The sequence below is a fragment of the Aethalodelphis obliquidens genome, unplaced genomic scaffold (genome assembly GCF_003676395.1).
Source record: "Aethalodelphis obliquidens isolate GAN/ISIS:26980383/991018 unplaced genomic scaffold, ASM367639v1 scaffold23, whole genome shotgun sequence".
NCBI classification, from domain to species: Eukaryota; Metazoa; Chordata; class Mammalia; order Artiodactyla; family Delphinidae; genus Aethalodelphis; species Aethalodelphis obliquidens.
Genome location: NW_020837967.1, coordinates 199049 through 222427, shown reverse-complemented (window position 1 = coordinate 222427; position 23379 = coordinate 199049). Strand labels below are relative to the sequence as shown.

Genomic DNA, 23379 nt, shown 5'->3' with positions numbered 1-23379 from the left:
TGAGAAGGTGACTGGTCCGGGAGATGGAAGACCCAACATCTGCCTCTGGCCTGAGCTGTAAGCTTGTAGTATGAGCCTGTGCAAGCTGCTTCATCTCGCTTCCTCCAACGTGAGAAGGTGGTTGAGGATCATCTCCTCGGTCTCTTTAAGAGCTAACAGTCTACAATCCTTTTTTTTTTTTTTTTGGTTTTCCTGAGCAATTAACAAGGATGATTGAATGGGTATGCTGCCTTTTCGTCTTGTTTTATAGGATCTTAAGTTTAAAAAAAAAAAAACAAACCCGAAAGCTAAACAGAAAACCACAGCTCACTGTGCTGCGTGTTTACCATAAGGCTTTCCTGGATGTTTGTGTGTGTCCTTTGCCATGTGACATATGCTGTGTGCCTTCCTGTGAAGGTCCAGGAAGGAAACACACATCACCTCCAGGCTCACCACTGACACCTGACCTAGAGGAACAGCCTTGTTGGCCATTTTCTAGGGACCTGCCTGAAGCATTTCACAAGCAGATGCTTTTAGATTCCTTTTCCCTACAGTTTTCTCTAAAGGAACTATCTCACACTTGTGAGTTTTCCATCATTAAACCAAAACCCACAGCCATTGTACCTGCCACACTTATGCATAGGTGCCTCATCCTGAGAGCTGCATCATCATCATCTTCTGAGCCACGTGTTGTTTAAAAAATGGCACAGGCTCTGAGATATCTACGTTATTTTTCTTACTTGCCTTTTCACATTTAATCCTGCAGATTTATTCTGCCCTTTCACAAACAAGAATATATTATGTACATTGAATTTGCTGTTGACGCTGTGTCAGGCTAAAAAAAGATACTCTCTCATACTAAGAAATTTTGAATAAATAGGCAAGAATTTTAGATATGGTAGAGTATATATGTCAGATAAGGAAAATGAATCCATTTTCTTTATTGAATATGTGAGAGGATCCTGCCCATGCAATGTGTGCTACTATAGCTTCTTGCACTGATTGATTTGTTTTCAGTCATTGGTGTCGAAATCCTACTACGTTCACCATTTTTGTCTCCTGGTTCTCTGTCTGGCAGCCCTCAGGCCTGGGCTGAGGGACATGCAGGCACCCAGGGCAGCTCAACACTGACCCAGAAGTGGTTTCTTGTCTCTGGCAGTGTCATGGAAAAGCTGCTGCCATGGCTACCATCAACCTGCTCAAAATACTTTCTAATCTTTTAGTTGGCAAAAAAATCACCTATAAAGAGGAATTGCTTCTTGTTTATAAACCTTAGCAGAGTCAGTAGATCTGTTTTACAGACGAATAAGGGGGCAGTCAGGACAGTCGTGAGCCCAACCAACAGTAAGGGTTATTGACAGTCCTAAGTACAGTAACCCTGTTCTTTTTCCCTGTTGTTGACCTAACAAAAGCTCAATGGGTTAAAGCAACCCAAAATTATTATCCTACAGTTCTGGAGGTCAGAGTGTGAAATGGGTCTCACTGGGCTGAAATCAAGATGTCAGCAGGGTTCATTCCTTTCTGGAGACTCCAGGGGAGAATCTGCTTCCTTGCCTTTTCCAGCTTCTAGAAGCCACCTGCGTTTCTTGGCTCATGGCCCTATTCCTCCATCTTCAAAGCCAGCTGTGCCAGGCTGAGTCTACCTCATGCTGGCGTCTCTCTGTTTCTTCCACTTCTATCTCCCTCTTCCAGTTTTAAGGACCCTTGTGATTACATCGGGCTCACTGGGATAAGCCAGGATGAGCTCCCCCTCGTAAGATCATGAACTTAATCACAACTGTGAAGTCCCTTTTGCCATGTAATATATATAACATATAGGTTCTGGAGATTAGGATATGCACATGTTTGTGGGGTCATTATTCAGCCGACCACAGGCGACCCTCTGGTCCTTAGATTCATGTCTCTCACATGCAGAATATATTCACCCCATCCCAAGGTCCCTAAAAGTCTCAACCCATTACAGCATCAACTCAAGTCCAAAATATCATCTCTTATCAGTTCAAAAGTCCCAAATCTCATCATGTAAATCAACTAAGTCAGGTACGGGTGAGACTCAGTGTGATCTAACATAGGCTGTAATCTTTCTCCATCTAAGAGCTTGTGAAACTCAAAAAACAAGTTACCTGCTCCCAAAATACAGTGGTAGAACAGGCATAAGATAACAGTTGCAGACATTCACATTCAAAAAAGTAAACAAGAAAGGAAAAAAAGGAGTCCCCACCAGTCCTACATAATTCCAAAATCCAATGGACAAACATTTTTAGGATTACTAAACAGAATAATCCTCTATGGCTTGAGGCTCTGCCTTCCTGCTGGACCTGCAGCTCTGCCCTCAGAGGCATTCTTCCTAAGAAATAATGAATCAAGACCAAGGAAGAGTGTGTATAAGAAGCTCCATTATGCCTGCCTTGTTGGAATTTTCCCTTCCTACTTTTTCACTAAGTCAAATCTGGGTTATCCAAGTCCAAATCAAGAACACTCAGAAGATCATTTGTGGGTCAAAACCCACAAATAATATGGAGAGAATTCTCTGCAGGTCTTCGAGGCTGGAAAGACTGAGAAACTGTTTCTGCTTTTAGTTCAAGATCTGGAGGCGACTAAGGTGAAGCTTCCTACAAAACAAAGGCCAACATTTGTAGAGCACATTTATTTAAAAATTACTCTTCTAAAGTTTGGTACTTTCCTAAAAGTGAAAAAGTCTACTTCTAGACATCAGAGAATACATATGCTCATCTAAAAGAAAATTAAGTTCCTATCTGTTCTGCTGCTCTGAGTTAATGGTTTAGCCAAACAGGTCATAACACATTTCCTTGCTTTACGTTGGTTTTGAATTTCAGGTCTCATGTAAGTCATGTAAGACGAATATTAGCTTCCCATTTATACCTGGAGAGACAGATGCAGAAACAGAAGAATATGCATTAAAGCCAAACTCAAAATATAATTTATAACCTAATCCACTGTTTTAATCACTAAACAATTAATTTTGTTCATGTCTGGGAATGTGAAAACTTGTGAAGGATTTCCATATTTAAGAAAAGAGACTGTAAGAGCTAGAAGAAGTAGAGTTACGCCCATAAGACTGTATCTGTAGGGTCTCCTTTGCACCTCTGTGATTCTGTACACATGTTCTAGAATGTCCTCGCTAGTCTTCAGTTGCCATAAAATTAAAGGAGAACGTGGGAGAAACTATAGCTCACCCTAGACTCCTCGTCACAGTCACTGCTAAGGCGAGCTCTTGAAAGGTTAGGAGCAGTGACATTAACATAGTCCCACAAATGCTGACAGGCATTCTAAGCTCCCAAATGTATATAAAGAATTTTTTTGCAATCTCAAAGTATTATCATTGGAGGGGATTATAAAGATTATGTGGTCTAATGCACTAATTTCACAGACGGGAAAACAGAGGCTTAGTGAGATTAAGAAGCGTAGGTAGTTATTCATGGCAGGGGCAGGACCAGAGAATTCAGTTCTCCTTCAGCCCGGTACATTGTTTCTCTGCCTTTGTGTATAAAGAAAAACGTATAAATCCTAGTAACTTCCCATATGTATGTGGTTTCCCCCATGGTGTAGTAGTCTAAATCTAATGGATTGATATTGTCATATTTTCTAGAACTAAACATACGCACACATACACATAAAGACAGCTTGATAATTCCCATACCTCGTGTGATCAGAAATAAGGAGTCCCAGAAAGAGCAGGCACATTCACCGTGGTTAGCCCTGGGGCAGGCCCTTGGCTGGCCTCTCAGGTCTTCTCCCCAGCCAGGCAGGGCCTTCAACAGGTGCGCCTGGGGCCAGGAGATGTGTTGATAGGTCCACCTGCCATGTGACCCTTCAGCTCCAGGACAGCTGAGGCTTCACCTCCATCAGAATGCACTCTTTCCATCACAGGCAGACTGCAGCATGTTACCCAAATATCATGACCTCCCACTCATGCCAGGACTGAACAGATGTCCACTACTATTTGGGGTATATTTTGTGTATTGTATTGAGTGCTTTACAAACATTACTTCATCCAATCCTCACATCTGTCAACAGAGTGTCACCAGTATTTGATCTTATTTGGCTTAGAGAGGTGAAGTGACTTGTCTCGGGAATGACAGACCCTGGATCCAATCGAGTGGGTGTGGGAAGGAGTCAGAAAAGCTTGTCTAACCTACACCTGCATGTTGTTGGAGTGAAACAAGACCTCCGATGCCCTTCCTCCTAGCATAAGAGAGCAGCAAATCAGAGACAATCATACTTTAAAGACCATGTGCTTGAACTGACTCGTATTAAAACACTGTTGTCCAGAGAGGGCAAAATGGCTTACCCATCATCATGTAATCTCTCTAGGACTCAGAGGGCAGGATGTGGACCCAAATGATCTAGGAGGTCCCTTGGACTAAAATATTATCTAGTAAACCCTTGTCTTTAAAGCTTCAATTGCTGGGAAAATTGGCAGCCGACCACCACTATGCAAGCACAGTGAATGCTTCAGCAGCCCGCTGACCGCCTGCACAGATGCCCTCGGTAAGATGTGCATCTCTCTCTACCCACTTGGGAGTAGGATGAAATGGCACATTCCATTTTCAAAGTGGGCTCCTTGCACATATCAGCAGTATCAAGAATTTGAAAAACTGTACCGTGGAACTCGTAGTAACTTGCTAGCACGATTTACTCACCCAGGTAATCCAGGTGACAGAGGTTACAGAGTCACGCAAATTCCAAATGCCATTTCAAAGCCAGCCAGGGGGAGAATAAGCAGATTTGTGTTTATGATAATGACATTTAAAAGTCTAAAATTATAGGGTTGTTTACAGAGATGGACTTATTATAAAATAATTGCATCCAACTTCACATAAACATAAAAGAAAGTCATTTTGTTGTGGATGGTTGAAAGGAAAGGTTTTCTTAAAAGAATGGAGAAAATAAGACTCAGTTTCAGACAAAAATCTTCAAAGGAAATTCATGGAATCTTAAAAAGAGAATCTCACTCAAAGAATTCTCTAGAATTTCCTAAATTTAAAAGCATTGTTTTTCTTCAGACATCTAATTTAGATTACATACCAAACCCTATAATAAACCTCCCACAAAGAAATAATAGTAGACTGCATGCATTATAGATGTTTGGGGTTCACTCCATTTAAATATAAGTATTGACCTTCTACTAACAGTCAGGATGCCAATGTTCTATGGCAACAGCGAAAGAAAGGTCACAATAATATTTTCCAAGGCAATTTTTGGCCCTTAGTGGGGAGTTCACTATTATGCTTAGAGGCTGTGCCACTTGAGAAACAATGGGTAATGATCACATTTCACCTTGAGCATGTTTTTTTTTCTCTTTCTAGTCACAGACAGCTTGCACCTAAGCGGTAGCTACTGTTCCTGTAAGATACGTTTAGTCACCATTTAAGCATCAAATTGCCTGTGGTGGAGGTTCAGGTGGGATGTGTCTGTTAGTCTTTGGGGTGTTTGACAGCCGTTAATCCCAGAGGCAGTATTTGGAGAGATGTTATCAATAAAAAGCTTTAATTCTGGGATCAGCAAAACCTGAGTATGACACCCAGGTCAGCCTGTTTCAGCTAGAGACTTAGCCCATCTCTGCCCCAATAAATGGGGAGTGAGTGACAGCACTCACTCTCAGAGCCGCTGTGAGGATTCCAGATGGTCAGATCCAGGCAACTCCTGAGATAGTACAAGCAGTCAATAAGCATAGCCATTCCTGTTATTGTTACACACTTATCTTAATTATCTCAGTAGTTTAAGTTTCATGTTTTGTAAGTGTGAGCAGATAGTTCAAAGCATTTTAAAATATAAAATGTGAATGCATTATTTTAACAATTTCCCCTTGGCTCATACAGCTTGAAACAGTTATTGTTTCATAGGTTTTGAAGCGGACTGAGATTTATTACTAAGTTTTATATATCATAGGAATAATAAATATTATACCATTGGTACATTATACATAATCTGTATATGTTTACATGTATATATTCTTATGTGAATTTAGTCATTTTAATGAACTTGGCAAAATACATTGATGTTGGATTCTCCAATATCATGTGTTCTGAAAAACAAATATATTACATGAACAAAACTACAGTATCAAAAGATACCATTTTAGCAAATATGGGACTGACGATAAATCTTTTGTAGGCTGAAGTCATACCATTCACAGTAATTTAACTGAAGAATCTGCAGATTCTACAGCTATTTCAATCCCTTCTGGGTTAAGGATTTCCCTTAATCAATGTTCATTTTCTCTATGGAATCTGTTTTTAAGAAGCAGAACAAGGAACCAGTTTCTCTGATTAATGGTATCAGGTGTAAAAGTTTCAGTTACTGAAAACTTTTTTTTCTTTTTGTGTCTGTGTGTGTGTGTGTGTGTGTGTGTGTGTGAGTGACTGGCTTTATTCTGATATTGCCTTTATGACATATATCTATAAACATATCATTTGAACCTCATAACAACCACAAAAGTAAGTACATATTATTATTAAACCATTTTTTTTTCTTATTGATCCCATATATTTTTTTGAATTTTAGAATTTTATTTTTTTATACAGCAGGTTATTAGTTATCCATTTATACATATTAGTGTATATATGTCAATCCCAATCTCCCAGTTCATCACACCACCACCCCAACCCCCACCACTTTCCCCCCTTGGTGTCCATACATTTGTTCTCTACATCTATGTCTCTATTTCTGCCCTGCAAACCACAGGTTCCACATACATGCGTTAACATGCGATATTTGTTTTTCTCTTTCTGACTTATTTCACTCTGTATGACAGTCTCTAGATCTATCCACGTCTCTACAAATGACCCAACTTTGTCCCTTTTTAATGGCTGAGTAATATTCCATTGTATATATGTACCACATCTTCTTTATCCATTTGTCTGTTGATGGGCATTTAGGTTGCTTCTATGACCTGGCTATTGTAATAGTACTGCAGTGGAACATTAGGGTCCATGTGTCTTCTTGAATTATGGTTTTCTCTAGGTATATGCCCAGCAGTGGGATTGCTGGGTCATATGGTAATTCTATTTTTAGTTTTTTAAGGAAACTCCATACTGTTCTCCATAGTGGCTGTATCAATTTACATTCCCACCAATAGTGCAAGAGAGTTCCCTTTTCTCCACACCCTCTCCAGCATTTTTTGTTTGTAGATTTTCTGATGATGCCCATTCTAACTGGTGTGAGGAGAGACCTCACTGTACATTTGATTTTCATTTCTCTAACAATTAGTGATGTTGAGCAGCTTTTCATGTGCTTCTTGGCCATCTGTATGTGTTCTTTGGAGAAATGTCTATTTAGGTCTTTTACCCATTTTTTGATTGGGTTGTTTGTTTTTTTTTAATATTGAACTGCATGAGCTGTTTCTACATTTTGGAGTTTAATCCTTTGTCTGTTGATTTGTTTGCAAATATTTTCTCCCATTCTGAGGGTTGTCTTTCCATCTTGTTTGTAGTTTCCTTTGCTTTGCAAAAGCTTTTAACGTTCATTAGGTCCCATTTGTTTATTTTTGTTTTTATATCCATTACTCTAGGAGGTGGATCAAAAAAAATCTTGCTGTGATTTATGTCAAAGAGTGTTCTTCCTATGTTTTCCTCTAAGAGTTTTATAGTGTTGGGTCTTATATTTAGGTCTCTAATACATTTTGAGTTTATTTTTGTGTATGGTGTTATGGACTGTTCAAATTTCATTCTTCTACATGTAACTGTCCAGTTTTCCCAGCACCACTTATTGAAGAGACTGTCTTTTCTCCATTGTATATCCTTGCCTACTTTGTCATAGATTAGTTGACCATAGGTGCGTGGGTTTATCTCTGGGCTATCTGTCCTGTTCCATTGATCTTTATTTCTGTTTTTGTGCCAGTACCATATTGTCTTGATTACTGTAGCTTTGCAGTATAGTCTGAAGTCAGGGAGTCTGATTCTTCCAGCTCCGTTTTTTTTCCCCTCAAGACTGCTTTGGCTATTTGGGGTCTTTTGTGTCTCCATAAAAATTTTAAGATTTTTTGTTCTAGTTCTGTAAAAAAATGCCATTGGTAGCTTGCTAGGGATTTCATTGAATCTGTAGATTGCTTTGGGTAGTATAGTCATTTTCACAATATTTATTCTCCCAATCCAAGAACATGGTATATCTCTCCGTCTGTTTGTATCATCTTTAATTTCTTTCATCAGTGTCTTATAGTTTTCTGTATGCAGGTCTTTTGTCTCCCTAGGTAAGTTCATTCCTAGGTATTTTATTCTCTTTCTTGCAATGGTAAATAGGAGTGTTTCCTTAATTTCTTTTCCAGATTTTTCATCATTAGTGTATAGGAATGCCAGAGATTTCTGTGCATTAATTCTGTATCCTGCAACTTTACCAAATTCACTGATTAGCTCTAGTAGTTTTCTGGTGGCATCTTTAGGATTCTCTGTGTATAGTATCAAGTCGTCTGCAAACAGTGACAGTTTTACTTCTTCTTTTCCAATTTGTATTCCTTTTATTTTTTTATCTTCTCTGATTGCCGTGGCTAGGAATTCCAAAACTACGTTGAATAATAGTCGTGAGAGTGAACATCCTTGTCTTGTCCCTGATCTTAGAGGAAATGGTTTCAGTTTTTCACCATTGAGAATGATGTTTGCTGTGGGTTTGTTGTATATGGCCTTTATTATGTTGAGGTAGGTTCCCTCTATGCCCACTTTCTGGAGAGTTTTATCATAAATGGGTGTTGACTTTGGTCAAAAGCTTTCTCTGCATCTATTGAGATGATCATACGGTTTTTATTCTTCAGTTTGTTAATATGGTGTAACACATTGATTGATTTGAATATATTGAAGAATCCTTGCATCCCTGGGATAAATCCCACTTGATCACAGTGCATGATCCTTTTAATGTGTTGTTGTATTCTGTTTGCTAGTATTTTGTTGAGGAATTTTGTATCTATATTCATCAGTGATATTGGTCTGTAATTTTCTTTTTTTGTAGTATCTTTGTCTGGCTTTGCTATCAGGGTGATGGTGGCCTCATAGAATGAGTTTGGGATGTGCCTTCCTCTGCAATTTTTTGGAAGAGTTTGAGAAGGATGGGTGTTAGCTCTTCTCTAAATGTTTCATAGAATTCACTTGTGAAGCCATCTTTTCCTGGACTTTTGTTTGTTGGAAGATTTTTAATCGCAGTTTCAATTTCATTACTTGTGATTGGTCTGTTCATATTTTCTCTTTCTTCCTGGTTCAGTCTTGGAAGTTTATACTTTTCTAAGAATTTGTCCATTTCTTACAGGTTGTCCATTTTATTGGCATAGAGTTGCCTGTAGTAGTCTCTTAGGATGCTTTGTATTTCTGTGGCGTCTGTTGTAACTTCTCCTTTTGCATCTCTAATTTTATTGATTTGAGTCCTCTCCCTCTTTTTCTTGATGAGTCTGGCTAATGGTTTATCAATTTTTTTATCTTCTCAAAGAACCAGCTTTTAGTTTTATTGATCTTTGCTATTGTTTTCTTTGTTTCTATTTCATTTATTTCTGCTCTGATCTTTGTGATTTCTTTCCTTCTACTAACTGGGTTTTGTTTGTTCTTCTTTCTCTAGTTCCTTTAGGTGTATGGCTAGATTGATTATTTGAGATTTTTCTTGTTTCTTGAGGTAGGCTTGTAGTGCTATAAACTTCCTTCTTAGAACTGCTTTTGCTGCATCCCATAGGTTTTGGATCGTCATGTTTTCATTGTCATTTGTCGCTAGGTATTTTTTGATTTCCTCTTTGATTTCTTCAGTGATCTCTTGGTTATTTAGTAACATATTGTTTAGCCTCCATGTGTTTGTGTTTTTTACGTTCTTTTCCCTGTAATTGATTTCTAATCTTATAACGTTGTGGTCAGAAAAGATGCTTGATATGATTTCAATTTTCTTAAATTTACTGAGGCTTGATTTGTGACCCAAGATGTGATCTATCCTGGAGAATGTTCCATGTGCACTTGAGAAGAAAGTGTAATTTGCTGTTTTTGGATGAATGTCCTATAAATATCAATTAAATCTATGTGGTCTGTTGTGTCCTTTAAAGCTTGTGTTTCCTTATTAATTTTCTGTTTGGATGATCTGTCCACTGGTGTAAGTGAGGTGTTAAAGTTCCCCACTATTATTATGTTGAAGTCAATTTTCTGTTTTATAGCTATTAGCAGTTGCCTTATGTATTGAAGTGCTCCTATTTTGGGTGCATATATATTTATAATTGTTACGTCTTCTTCTTGGATTGATCCCTTGATCATTATGTAGTGTCCTTCCTTGTCTCTTGTAACATTCTTAATTTTAAAGTCTATTTTATATGATATGAGTATTGCTACTCCAGCTTTCTTTTGATTTTTTTTGCGTGGGATATCTTTTTCCATTCCCTCACTTTCAGTCTGTATGTGTCCCTAGGTCTGAAGTGGGTCTCTTGTAGACAGCATATATGTGGGTCTTGTTTTTGTGTCCACTCAGTGAGCCTGTGTCTTTTGGTTGGAGCATTTAATCCATTCACGTTTAAGGTAATTATCGATATGTATGTTCCTGTGACCATTTTCTTAATTGTTTTGGGTTTGTTTTTGTAGATCCTTTTCTTCTCTTGTGTTTCCCACTTAGAGAAGTTCCTTTAGCATTTGTTGTAGAGCTGGTTTGGTGGTGCTGAATTCTCTTAGCTTTTACTTGTCTGTAAAGCTTTTGATTTCTACATTGAATCTGAATGAGATTCTTGCCAGGTAGAGTAATCTTGGTTGTAGGTTCTTTCCTTTCATTGCTTTAAATATATCATGCCACTCCCTTCTGGCTTGGAGAGGTTTTGCTGAGAAGTCAGCTGTTAACCTTATGGGAGTTCCCTTGTATGTTATTTGTCGTTTTTCCCTTGTTACTTTCAATCATTTTTCTTTGTCTTTAATTTTTGTCAATTTTATTACTGTGTGTCTCAGTGTGTTTCTCCTTGGGTTTATCCTGCCTGGGACTCTCTGTGCTTCCTGGACTTGGATGGCTATTTCATTTCCCATGTTAGGGAAGTTTTCAACTATAATCTCTTCAAATATTTTCTCGGGTCATCTCTCTCTCTCTTCTCCTTCTGGGACCCCTATAATGCGAATGTTGTTGCATTTAATGTTGTCCCAGAGGTCTCTTAGGCTGTCTTCATTTCTTTTCATTCTTTTTTCTTTATTCTGTTCCTCGGTAGTGAATTCCACCATTTTGTCTACCAGGTCACTTATCCATTCTTCTGCCTCAGTTATTCTGCTACTGATTGCTTCTAGTGTATTTTTCATTTCAGTTATTGTATTGTTCATCTCTGTTTGTTTGTTCTTTAATTCTTCTAGGTCTTTTTAAAACATTTCTTGCATCTTCTTGATCTTTGCCTCCATTTTCTTTCTGAGGTCCTGGATCATCTTCACTATCATTATTCTGAATTCTTTTTCTGGAAGGTTTCCTGTCTGCACTTCATTTAGTTGTTTTCTGGGGTTTTATCTTGTTCCTTCATCTGGTACATAGCCCTCTGCCTTTTCATCTTGTCTATTTTTCTGTGAATGTGGTTTTTGTTCCACAGGCAGCAGGATTGTAGTTCTTCTTGCTTCTGTTGTTTGCCCTCAGGTGGATGAGGCTATCTAAGAAGCTTGTGCAAGTTTCCTGATGGGAGGGACTGGTGGTGCATAGAGCTGGGTGTTGCTCTGGTGGGCAGAGCTCAGTAAAACTTTAATCCGCTTGTTTGCTGATGGGTGGGGCTGGGTTCCCTCCCTGTTGGTTGTTTGGCCTGAGGCGACCCGACACTGGAGCCTACCTGGCTCTTTGGTGGGGCTAAATGGTGGACTCTGGGAGGGCTCTCACCAAGGAGTACTTCCCAGAACTTCTGCGGCCAGTGTCATTGTTCTCACTGTGAGCCACAGCCCCACCCCACCTCTGCAGGAGACCCTCCAACACTAGCAGGTAGGTCTGGTTCAGTCTTCTGTGGGATCACTGCTCCTTCCCCTGGGTCCCGATACACACACTACTTTGTGTGTGCCCTCCAGTAGTGGAGTCTCTGTTTCCCCCAGTCCTGTCGAAGTCCTGCAATCAAATCTCACTAGCCTTCAAAGTTTGATTCTCTTGGGTGTTTCTCCTCCTGTTGCCGGACCCCCAGGTTGGGAAGCCTGACTTGGGGCTCAGAACCTTCACTCCAGTGGGTGGACTTTTGTGGTATCAGTGTTCTCCAGTTTGTGAGTCACCCACCCAGAAGTTTTGGGAATTGATTTTATTGTGATTGCACCCCTCCTACCGTCTCATTGTGGCTTCTCCTTTGTCTTTGGATGTGGCGTATCTTTTTTGTTGAGTTCCAGTGTCTTCGTCGATGATTGTTCAGCAGTTAGCTGTGATTCTGGTGCTGTCGCCAGAGGGAGTCTACTGAGGACTTGAAAAGGGTAAAGAGGAATCTTGGCCTTCTGGTACTTTCCCTGGAAGCTGTGGGAAGATAAGTCAAACTTCACTGAGTACTAATTAGGATTTTCTCAAAACATTTTCTCTTAAAAAAGAAATCCATAATATATATTTATAACATCTTGCATATTTTGAATTCTCAAAAACATATAATAAGAAATCTATGCATGTTATAAAGATCTACACATTCACTCCATCTAGATCTTTAGTAAACGTTACTTCAGCCCCTCACTCCTCCTCTCCTTTCTTCCCTAAGGGCCAAAGTCACAACATCTCAAGGATTTGGGCAAATGAATTCTTTTGTCTTCAATTTCTTCTTGACTACATGCAAGAGAAAAATAGATGTTAGTGAAAGCCAAAGAAAAACCTTATTTTTCTAAGTGATCTGACATATCAAATGAAATACTGACTTTTAAAAAAAATAAAAGCTTTTTGAAAAAGATAGGTTATTTACAGTTCTCAAGAATAAAAAGTATTACACAAGGTGTACATATGCATACACTGCTTCCTTTTATTGGAGACCTGGCACTATCTTCCCATGATGTTTTCCTTGCTAGCTAGCTAACACTCTCTTTTGTTTTATCATTCAAGGCCTAGCCCTGATTTCTCACATCACATGACAGTGTTGCTATGGGAACAGTGGCTTTGTGTGTCCCTGAGGGAACAAAGGGTGATTTCCATTCGAGGACTTCAGAGCAGGCTTGGTTCCCTGTTGGTAAATGATTGTGGTAACCAGCATATTAAATGTTATCGGCAAAATTCCATTCATATTTTACATGTCCTCTCTCCAGCAAACAGTTCTTTCAGTACATGTTATTACGACAACCTTGGGACACAGGCCAGAACAAAGTGAAGCTTTGCAGGGTTGAGAAGGACCACCAGTCAAAAGCAAGTAGCAGGATTTTGAATCATGGCTTTTGTTTTCTGAATCCCAAGTCACAGCTGTTTCCAGGAGATTTAAGATTCTGCTGTCATTTTTTAAGAAAATCTTGGTACCCATATGACTGATCTTAAAGTGAATGAAGAGGCAGTCAGATAGTCCCTAGCTTTCCCAACTCCTGCCTGGTACCAATTCAGGTACCTGGTTTACGTGTGTAGACAGCCTTAGTGAAAAATCCAGAAAAACTCGAAATCTATTGAAAAAAATAAAATAACATTGTAGTGATTAAAGTTACAGCTGTTACATCAAATGAGTACGCCCACATAAGTATATAATTGTTTACAGATACGATGTATTTATTTAGTGCATTTTTTTTGCTAATATATTTATTTAGTTCATTTCAGCCTTAAAGTATTTTAACTTTTTTCTTACGTACAACATTCATGTTGTAAAGTATACAAATCATAAGTGTACAGTCCATTACATTTTTAAAAAAATGAGCATATGCATATAACCACCATCCTGATCAAGTTATAGAACATTACCAACACCCAGAATTTTCTAATCATAGCCTTTGTAAAGGTGACCACTGTTCTCACAGCTACCATTACAAATTTATTTTACTAGCTTTGTAGTTCATATAATTGGAATCATGTAGTATGTCTGACGGGTGTGCATACATAGTTTGTTCTTTTTCATAGCTTTAGGAATTCCATTGTATCAGTATAACTCAAATTATTTAGTGCTATGTTGTTAAGGGACTTTTGTGCTGTTTCTAGTTTGGGGCTGTTGTGAATAAAGCTACTATGAACATTCTCATAAATATCTTTTTGTGTATATCTGCACACTTTTCTCTTGGATAACATTGTTAAACTCATTTATCCTCACAGTTTATCTGCATATTCTGAATTTTCTATCTGCACAGTTATGCTGTCTATGCAAAATGACAGTTTTCTTTCTAAGTCTCAGGATCTTTATTTCTCTTGCTTGTCTTATTGCACTGGAGAGGAGCTCCAGTTTACTACTGAATAGAAAGTGTTAGAGTGAATTCCCAGACAGAAACAGAAAGCTCTCAAAGTATTTTTTTCTCTAGTATAATATTTTCAGGGGTTTTGGTAAACATCCTTTACTGTATAAGGAAATCTCCCTTTATTTATGGTTTGCTACAAGTTCTATTATGAATGGGTGCTGAAAATATAGAGGGCGTATTTTGCATCTTTTGAGAATCTCATGTGATTTTTTTCCTTTAATATGATGTCACATTGTTTTAATTTTGAGTTTTAAATCAAACATACATCCCTAGAATAAACCCAACATAGTTATAATGTATTACTCTTTTTATACATCATTAGTTTCATTTGTTAATATTTTGTCCAGGATTTTTGTGCCTGTGTTTATGAGAATGATTTGCCTGTAATTTTCCTATCTTATAATGTCCTTGCTAAATTTTGACCTTGAAGTTATACTAGCCTCACAGAAGGAGTCTGGAAATGTTCCCACTTTTATTGTTTTCTGGTTGAGTTTGTGTAAGATTAGTGTGAGTTCTTCCTTAAGTATTTTTAGTGATTTAATGCTGCAGTCCTCTGGGACTTGAGTTTTCTTATTGGGAATGGTTTAAATTGTAGATTCAACTCCACTGAGAAATAGAATTATAAAGATAGTTGTTTCTTCTTGTTTTTGTTCTGGAAAATTGTTCTTAAAAAATTTGTTCGTGCCATCTTAAATTTCAAAGTTATTTTCAATACAGGGTTCATAATACCCTGTGTTTCTTTTTCCCCAGAACTGTGAATATGTTACTTTACATGGCAAAAGGAGGTTTCTAGATGTGGTTAAATTAAGGACCTTGAGATGGAGAGATTATCCTGGATTATCTGGGTGGACCCAGTGTAATCATGGCATCCTTTTAAGTGAAAGAGAGAGGCAGGAGGGTTTGAGTCAGAGAAGAAGCAGAGGATGGATGATGGTATCCCTGAGAGTGGGACACAATCCAGGGAATTTGGGTGCCTCCGGAGGCTGGAACAGGCAGGAAGCAGACTCTCCTGAGAGCCTCCAGAAGGAACACATGTGGCCACCACCTTGATTTTAGTTCTGTAAGACCTCCTGGACCTTCAGATAAACAAAAACTGTGCTTTTAGCATAAGTTTGTGGCAACTTGTTACATCAGCAACAGGAAACTGATACAACCTGCCCTTATTTTTAATGTCTTTAGGATCAGCATCGATGCCCCCACCTTTTCATTCCTGATATTATGCACTTAGGCTTTTTCCATTTTTCCTCAGTCAGTTTTGCTGTTTTGTCTCTTTTGTCAGTTGACTCAGAGGACCACATGGCATTTACTGATTTCCTCTATTGCCTGCTTTATATTTCCTTGATAACTTCTCTCATCTTTATTAAATCCTCACTTCTAATTTTTCTCATTTTAGTTGGATTTTCTTTTTCTGTTTTATAAAATAGGTTACTTAGATCTTTATTTTCAGCCCATTTGTACATCCAAAGAAACATCTGTACAAAAATACTGAAAGGTAAATGTAAGAACTCGTGGTGGTCTTGGTGCAGCAGCCTTAAACAGGAAGTAACCTAAATGCCCATCAATGGTCTTGCATATTAAAGAGTCTGACTTTTATCCTGAGACAGTGGGTAGGGTAGGTGGGTCATTGCCAGGTTTCCAACACATGAATGACATTATCAGCAGGCGTGTTTGAAAGTCCCTCCCTTCGGCACAGCATGGGGATGCACTGGAGGGGCCAGACTGGGCTTTAAGCAGCCCAGGGTCTGACACACAGGCAGAGGGCATGCCAAGAAGGGACAGTTGCGCACCGTACTGTTAGTATTAATGCAGGGACATCTGTGGTTCATAGTCCATTGTGGCCAGTCTGGGATGATGTGGGGATGAGGCATCCATCCTGTCCACCTACCTTCAGTTTCCTCCACCTCCGCATCACCACACACCCTTGACAGCGCCCCTCTTGGAACCTTCCCCTCAGTGACAAGGATAGCAAGCTCTCTTGGCCTCTGCTTCCCTGGTCCATTCTTCTCTGTCTCTCCAGCAGCAGCTTCTCAACTTGACCTCCAGCTGTTGACTTTTCAGAGGGTAATTCTGCACCCTCTCTCTTTGTCTTTGTCTACACTCTGTTCCTAAGTGTATCCATCTCCATCACTTAAAGTGTCCCGCACGTGCTAATGACTCATAAATGTATATGTCTGGTCCTGCTCACTTCCTTCAGCTCCAGAATCTTGCCCCCACACACACACCGTCTCTGACCAAATAACCTACAGTGTCCTAAAATCACTGTGTGCCTTGTGTAGACAGGCAAAACCAACCTTTTAGCCCCATGTCTACCTCATCTCTTTTCTTTCACAGCCACCTTTAGCTCACTAAGTCAGATCATCATCTCCTTAGTTACTTAAGCCAAACCTTGGTTCATTTTCTCCTTTGTTTAAAAGGAAAAGAAAAAAGAAAAGAACTTCTAACTGAGGTCTGCAGAACCTTGTGAGACCTGGCCATACCCACCCACATCTCACAGGCATGTCCTGTCGCTCTGCTTTTTTGCAGTAGCTCCAGACCCCACAGGCCCCTCTCTGCTCCCCAGGTGAGGCCTGCCCTCTCCTCTCTCTGGGCTTGGGCTGTGACACCTGCATTCCCTCTGCCTCGAAAGCTCTTCCCCCACTGTTCATCCTCCACTTGGATGCCGTCTCCCTAGAAAGGCCCTCCCTGGTCCTTCTGTCCAGGAATGCCTCCCTCCTCTGCCTTTGTTCATCTCAGGACCAAGGATGCTTTCCTCCTGACCATCACTGCAGGTTGTAACAACACTCAAATTTTCCATTTCCCAACTATTGTCTGCATCCTTTGCTGGAGTGAGAGCTCCATGGAGGTGGGGACCACACCCTTTGTTCTCACCCAGAGTAAGATGGTGTTGAGGGGATCTGGGAGGGAGGTTCAGAGTGCTCTTTAACAAGTTGGGAGACAATGTTAAGGGTGGTTATTCTGGGTTATGGGATGAAGACATTTTTATTTCCTCATTATACTTTATACATAAACCTGTACATGTACTGATCACTTATTACCTTTATAATCAGAAAAACAAAACCAACAGTAAAAAAAAAAGGCACACAGAAGATGCATTTGTGATGTGGAATATTATCATGAGAAGCTTGTTTTTGGAGGTGCTTAGAGGGTTCACCTTGCCTGATTGGAAAGCCGCAGCTGTCCTGGAGCATCCCACACCTGAACACTCCATTTAGTTAGTGTTGCTCTGGGTTTAACAGTGAGATAATCGTGTCCATACACTGCACATGGGTAGAGGTGAAGGGAGGGTCAGTACTTCTGGCTTTTTAATCTTGGGTCTAAATCAAGAGTTTTCATTTCTAATACTTGGTCCTTTCTCTTCTTTTTTTTTTTTATCTCATTTCTCCTTGATTTCAGAAAGGGGTGGGTTTTTATTTTTTTAGCATCTGTCCCACGAGACTTAATTAATTTAAAGGGCATGGGGTTGGATGGAGTTGCCTTTCTGCACAGAAGGTGTAAACTTTGTTGTAAACAAACTCCCTGCTGACTTCCCCAAATGGCAGAGAGGAAATGTGGCTGAGCATGTCTTCAGTCTACAGAGGTTCATTTGTGTGGATTCATAAGTGAGTCACAGCTATACTGTTATTTTATGCTCGAGCCATTGGCAGGGCATTAAAAAGCCATTCTTTCGGCAGTTACCCTGTCTGTCCAGATGAAACATGTCTCTGAGCTATAGTAGCCCGAATATCCACAGCCCACATTTACTGGACATGGACTCAGTGGGGAGGACTGAGTGGAAATTAGTTTTTATTGGTCTCGTGTCATAGGTAAGGAAGTGGAGGCCCAGAGGCGAAATCCCTGACTCCTGGGCTCAGAGCCCCTTCTTGCTCTCATTCCGGCTCCGCAGGTCTCTCCTCCTTCCTGTCTCCATCTCCTCCCCCTCCCCCACTGTCTCCCTCAGGCTTCAGCTCCTAAAGAAAGTAGGAAAGGAATAAACATAAAGCAGACCAGTGTGATGACTCATCTGTGAGCCAAGCATGATTTGACTTCAATATTGCACAGCATGTAAGGCTGATTTGGAGACTGCTTGCTTTTTCCCCTGTGGAAGAGCATGATAAGGTCACTTTCTTGAGGAAATACAGCTGCCCCAAAAAAGACAAGAAACCACTTTCCCTGTTCTGACTCCCCGTTTGGAACTCTGCAAGGCTGTGTTGAGAACAACTGTCCTGCAGTTCATCCTTTCACCACTTCCTCCACCTGGAAAAACCACATGAGTCAGAATCACGAGTGTGGCTTCATCCACAACCTTCTTTCTCATGGCTTGAAACAAAATGTGCATTTATTGGAAAACACCCTGATAAATCCCATAGTTAATACTTAGAATATATTTTTACTTAGCAAAACAGAACATGATGGTACTCATCCAAAGCCAGAGAGAACAATCTAGTTTTGCCATATATGCACCAGTTGGAATTCACCAGTTCTCTCTGATGTTCACGTACTTCTGACAGGAAACAAGACAGTTCACGCTCCACACAGTTGCTGAAAGAAGTCTGGATAGAGTAGTGCCGAGGAACAAGCATGAGGACTGTGGAAAACACAGAACCATGGACCAGCCAGCTGAATGATTTGATGGCTGTATTACAGAAGACAATCCACAGCACCTACTCTGACTCCTTGCAAACAGGATGTGATCCATTTTCCAGTGTTAACAGAAACAGGGACAATAATGCTTATCTATTATTTTGTCATCCATGCTTTGGGACATGAGTTGGAGTCTTGAAAAGTCTGAGCTTTGGAGTGGATTATTTCATGAGGCAGAGGACTCACAGTGTGGCTTTATGTAACTGCCTCCTCTGTGACTGAAGTGCTGTGAGAGGTAATCCATTCCCAGGCAAGAAAATGGACATTCGGATTGACCAGAAAGATTAGCCTCTTCTATGTACAGATAAGCACGGAGCTGAAAGCTGTAATGACAGGCTTGGAGAGAGAGGTGTTAAGGGGTGGAGGCACCAGAGATGCTACGACCTGAGGCCAGGCACTTAACTTCTCCAAGCTTTAATTTACTAACATGAAAATGAGGATAATGATACCTGTCCTGGTACCATCATTGTTGTAAGACCAAATGAGATGTTTTCTGTGAAAGCACTTTGAAAATTCTAAATCACAACCAACTATAAGATAATCACAACCGACTATAAGCAGTGATGCCATTCATGGAATTTGGTGCAGAAAATAGCTTTTCCAAAAGAAATTAATCAAGAAAAATTAGTACTTGCAATCTAAGGTAGTGTTTGTTTGTATTCTGTTCCCAGCACCTAAGTAGAAATTACTTGAAATTTATTTATATGAGTTTGCTTGCATTATATTCCTAGAAACAATATTTGGTTTTGAAAACAACCAAATCAGATCCACTCTGGCTGTAACATGATAATTGTGTTTCTGGGGAAGCTTACACTGTTAAAGATTCTTTTATAAACTATTGTTTCAGTGATAAAAGTGGGGGATAGAGGTTAGATTTTATCAGGCTTACAACTGCAAAGTTGTTTTTGTCAGAGGACATTCTAGTCGTTGGCTGATTCAGTCATTGTGGATGTATAATTTAAACCTAAGCATCGTTGAGTAAATCCCACATTTGATGACATTGGTGCTTTATTCATGGGGAGCAGCCTTTCCTTTATTCTCACCACCCCTGAGATCATTTATGTGGTGCTTCTTATACATTCTAAGTAATTTTGTCACTCTTCATTATGATGCTCAAAGCACAAAACTATTACTTGGACAATAACAATTAGTAACAACCAATTTCTGGCTCCCAGTGCAAATTCTCTTCTCAGAATAATGCATCTCTTTTTATCCAATTAAAATAATATAAGCTCTTGCTGTAAAATTGAGGTCTGTATTTTACTTTTTTCCCAAATTTTTAAAATAAAATTAAACTTGGGGATCTCCACCAATTTCCCACTGTTCAAGGCAGGAGAAAATCAATACCTTGCAGCTTCTGGCACCTTGCCCTTTCTCTCCAAATTCCCAGGATTTGATGTGAGAGGAGTCACTGTCGTTTGTGTACCATCTTTCAGCATCCTGAGACTGTAACTCAAAAATAATTGACTATGTGCTCCCTGTCTCCTCCCTTATCTTGGTCTTCAGTTTCCTCATCCTGAATGAGTTTTACCCTTTCCAGATTGAAGGTTGTGTTTCCTTGATGAGGAAAAGGGGAGTGAAGTGGGAGGTGCATCCTTTTCCTACTAGAATCCAGCTAGTAGACGCCATCTCTGCCTTTCTTAATAATAACAATGGGCCTCAGCCCTCCCGATTCAGTTCTTAAGCTTCCATCCCTGCTCCAACTGTTGTGCTTTGTCTTTGCCAGTGTTTCCCCTTCCCTGTCATCGTCAACGCCACGTGTCACTGAGTCCTTGAGAAGCCATCTCAGTCCCTGGAGATACCCCCTCATCTGTCTTCATCAAAATCTTCTGTGATTGTATTGTTCAACTTTCTCAACTAAGTGGCTCAGACATAGGAGTGGGTGCTATGGACTGTGTGTCCCCTCCAAATTCATATGTGGAAACCTAACCCCCAGTGTGATGGTGTCAGGAGGTAGGAACTTTGGGAGGTGATGAGGTCTTGAGGGTGGGGCCCCATGATGGGATTAGTGTCCATATAAGGGAGACCCCAGAGAGCTCCCTCACCCCTTCCTCCATGTGAGGACACAGCAAGAAAATGCCATCTGTGAACCAGGAAGTGGGGTTTCCAGATCTAGATGGGACACCAGATCTACCTATGCCCTGATCTTGGCCTTTCAGCCTCCAGAACTGTGAGAAATGAATGTCTGTTGTTTGTAAGCCCCACAGTCTATGGTATTTTGTCATAGCAGCCCCCCCACCAGTGGACTACAGCAGTGGGCACTGGAGGGAGACCTCCTGGCTGTGGCTCCTAGCTCTGCCACCAGCCAGCCATGTGACTCTCGAAAATCACTTCACTTCTCTGTGCCTGAGTCTTCATCTTTAAATTGGGGCTAGTAAGAGCACCAACCTCATAGACTTGTACTGAGGATTAAGTAAGAAAATAAGCAAAATTCTTGAATAGAGCTTGGCACAGAACATGCACTCAATAAATGTCAGCTATCATCATTATTGAAGGAGAGCAGGTGCCCTTAACCACAGGCCACACCAATCCTAATGGCTTCATGCTTGCCAGATTTATGTTTCCTGCCTGGCCCTGGAGGCATCTGGGCTCCTGACAGCACCCTTAGGTCATAACTGAGTATCAGCCTATCACCCTGAGTTCTGTCAGAATGAAGTTTCCACCTTCACAGAATAAGCCTGTCTACATTTGAGCCCAGAATTTTTCCATCATATCAGTACTTCACGAGGGAAGTGGGTCCACCTGGGGCCTTGCTATAATGTGCAGCAAGGCTGGGGTGTCCCTCTCACCAGGCAGAGCTTCCTTTCTGCAGCTTGCAGCAGCTGCAAGGATGGAAGGGCTGATCTCTGGGGGGTGGGGAACCTGGAGAAGACCAGGTCTGTCAGCCGGGGCCGGTGAGGCAGCTCACACCTCTGCACACCCCCACCCCACCCCCGTCCTCAGGGGCTATGTGCCCACTGGTGCATTTCCACCAGTTTTTTCATGACAGTCTTTGCTGTCATGTCATTGCAAAGGCATAATTTTGGGAGGGCAAAGCCCCCTTTCTGGCTCCCTTCCAAAGGCTCACACGTCACATCTGGCAGTGTACCTGTTTAAAAATACACTTTCCCCTTTCTGAGTAACTGAGGATGAACTGGGTCAGCCCAGGAATTTGGGTGTCATAGAGAAGTAGCCCTGGGTGCCGACCTGGAGAGCACTGGCTTCGGCTCACATAAAAGTCAGAACAAGATAAAAAGAACGATCCTTAACCTCCAGTCGGCAGCTCTTCTCACAAATCCGATGTGATGCAGAAACCACCTGGGAAACCCCACTGTTGCCATGGAGATGGGCACCTGGTGCTTTTCAGCTGCCATCAGCTTCCTCCTCATTTCCAGACCACGGAGTTCTAAACTGATAAAGTCAGGCTGACCCCATCTTGGTGCTGGACAGCAGGGGTTGGATTTGGTTTTGCTTTTTGCTTTCTTGTTTCGTTTTTTTTGTCGTTTTTTTTGGTTTTTTGTAAACTACAGGGAAATTGGTTTAAATATATACCTAATGAGAAATGCAAAGAACCCAAGTCCCTCACCTGGATAAGCACACTGTAGGCAGGCTGTACAAGCTTGAGCTGGTTATAAAGCTGGTTATAATGCAGTGGGCAATGGTCTTGCAGATGTTATGGTTCAAGGGGGGGCCTCCTGCTGCCTTCTTGGCTGCTGAGCCTCCTTCTCACAGGGGGTAGGACTTTGAGGTCGTTGATGCTGTGACACTTCCCAGTGTGGCCCAGTTACAGAGACGTCAGTGATCAATTATTTTTGCTGATCTGATGAAAAAAAGGCCCCAAGTACCTCACTGAGCCATGGCTAGATGGTGTGGCCAGAAACTGCCCTCAGGCTGTAGGCGAACTCAGGGATGTACTGCTTGGAGATGAGCAAACGCATCTATCTAAGTGCCCTGCTTTCATGCCCCATCTGTAACAATTGTTCTTAAAAAGATTTTATTTTTTTAGAGCAGTTTAAGGGTCACAGCGAAATTGATGGAAAGGTACAGAGATTTCCCATGTACCCCCGATCCCCCACATGCACAGCCTCCCCACTATCAACACCCCCACCAGATGGTCCATTTGTTATCATTGATGGACCTACATCATCACCCAGAGTCCATAGTTTACATCAGGATTCAGTCTTGGTGTTGTCTTTCTATGGGTTTGGACAAATGTATAATGACATGTATCTACCATTATTGTATCATGCAGGGTAGTTTCACTGCCCTAAAAATCCTCTGTGCTCCTCCTGTGCATCCCTTCCCCCCAAACCCTGGCAACCACTGATCTTTTTACTATGTCCACAGTTTTGCCTTTTCTAGAATGTCTTATAGTTGGAATCATAAAGTGTGTAGCCTTTTCAGATTAGCTTCTTTCACTTAGTAACATGCATTTAAGTTTCCTCCATGTCTTTTCATAGTTTGGTAACTCATTTCTTTTTATCACTGAACGATATTCCATTAT

The 23379-nt window shown here is 40.7% G+C and overlaps 1 long non-coding RNA gene across 2 annotated transcripts in view; it reads left to right on the top strand.

Moving 5' to 3' along the window:
* Positions 1-11726: 11726 nt before the first annotated feature.
* LOC113628225 (uncharacterized) overlaps positions 11727-23379 on the top strand; it is a 100431-nt gene continuing 88778 nt past the window's right edge. For both annotated transcript variants that reach the window (XR_003435928.1, XR_003435927.1), the window contains exon 1: positions 11727-11880. This is a non-coding gene — a long non-coding RNA (uncharacterized LOC113628225). The remainder of the gene's footprint in view (positions 11881-23379) is intronic.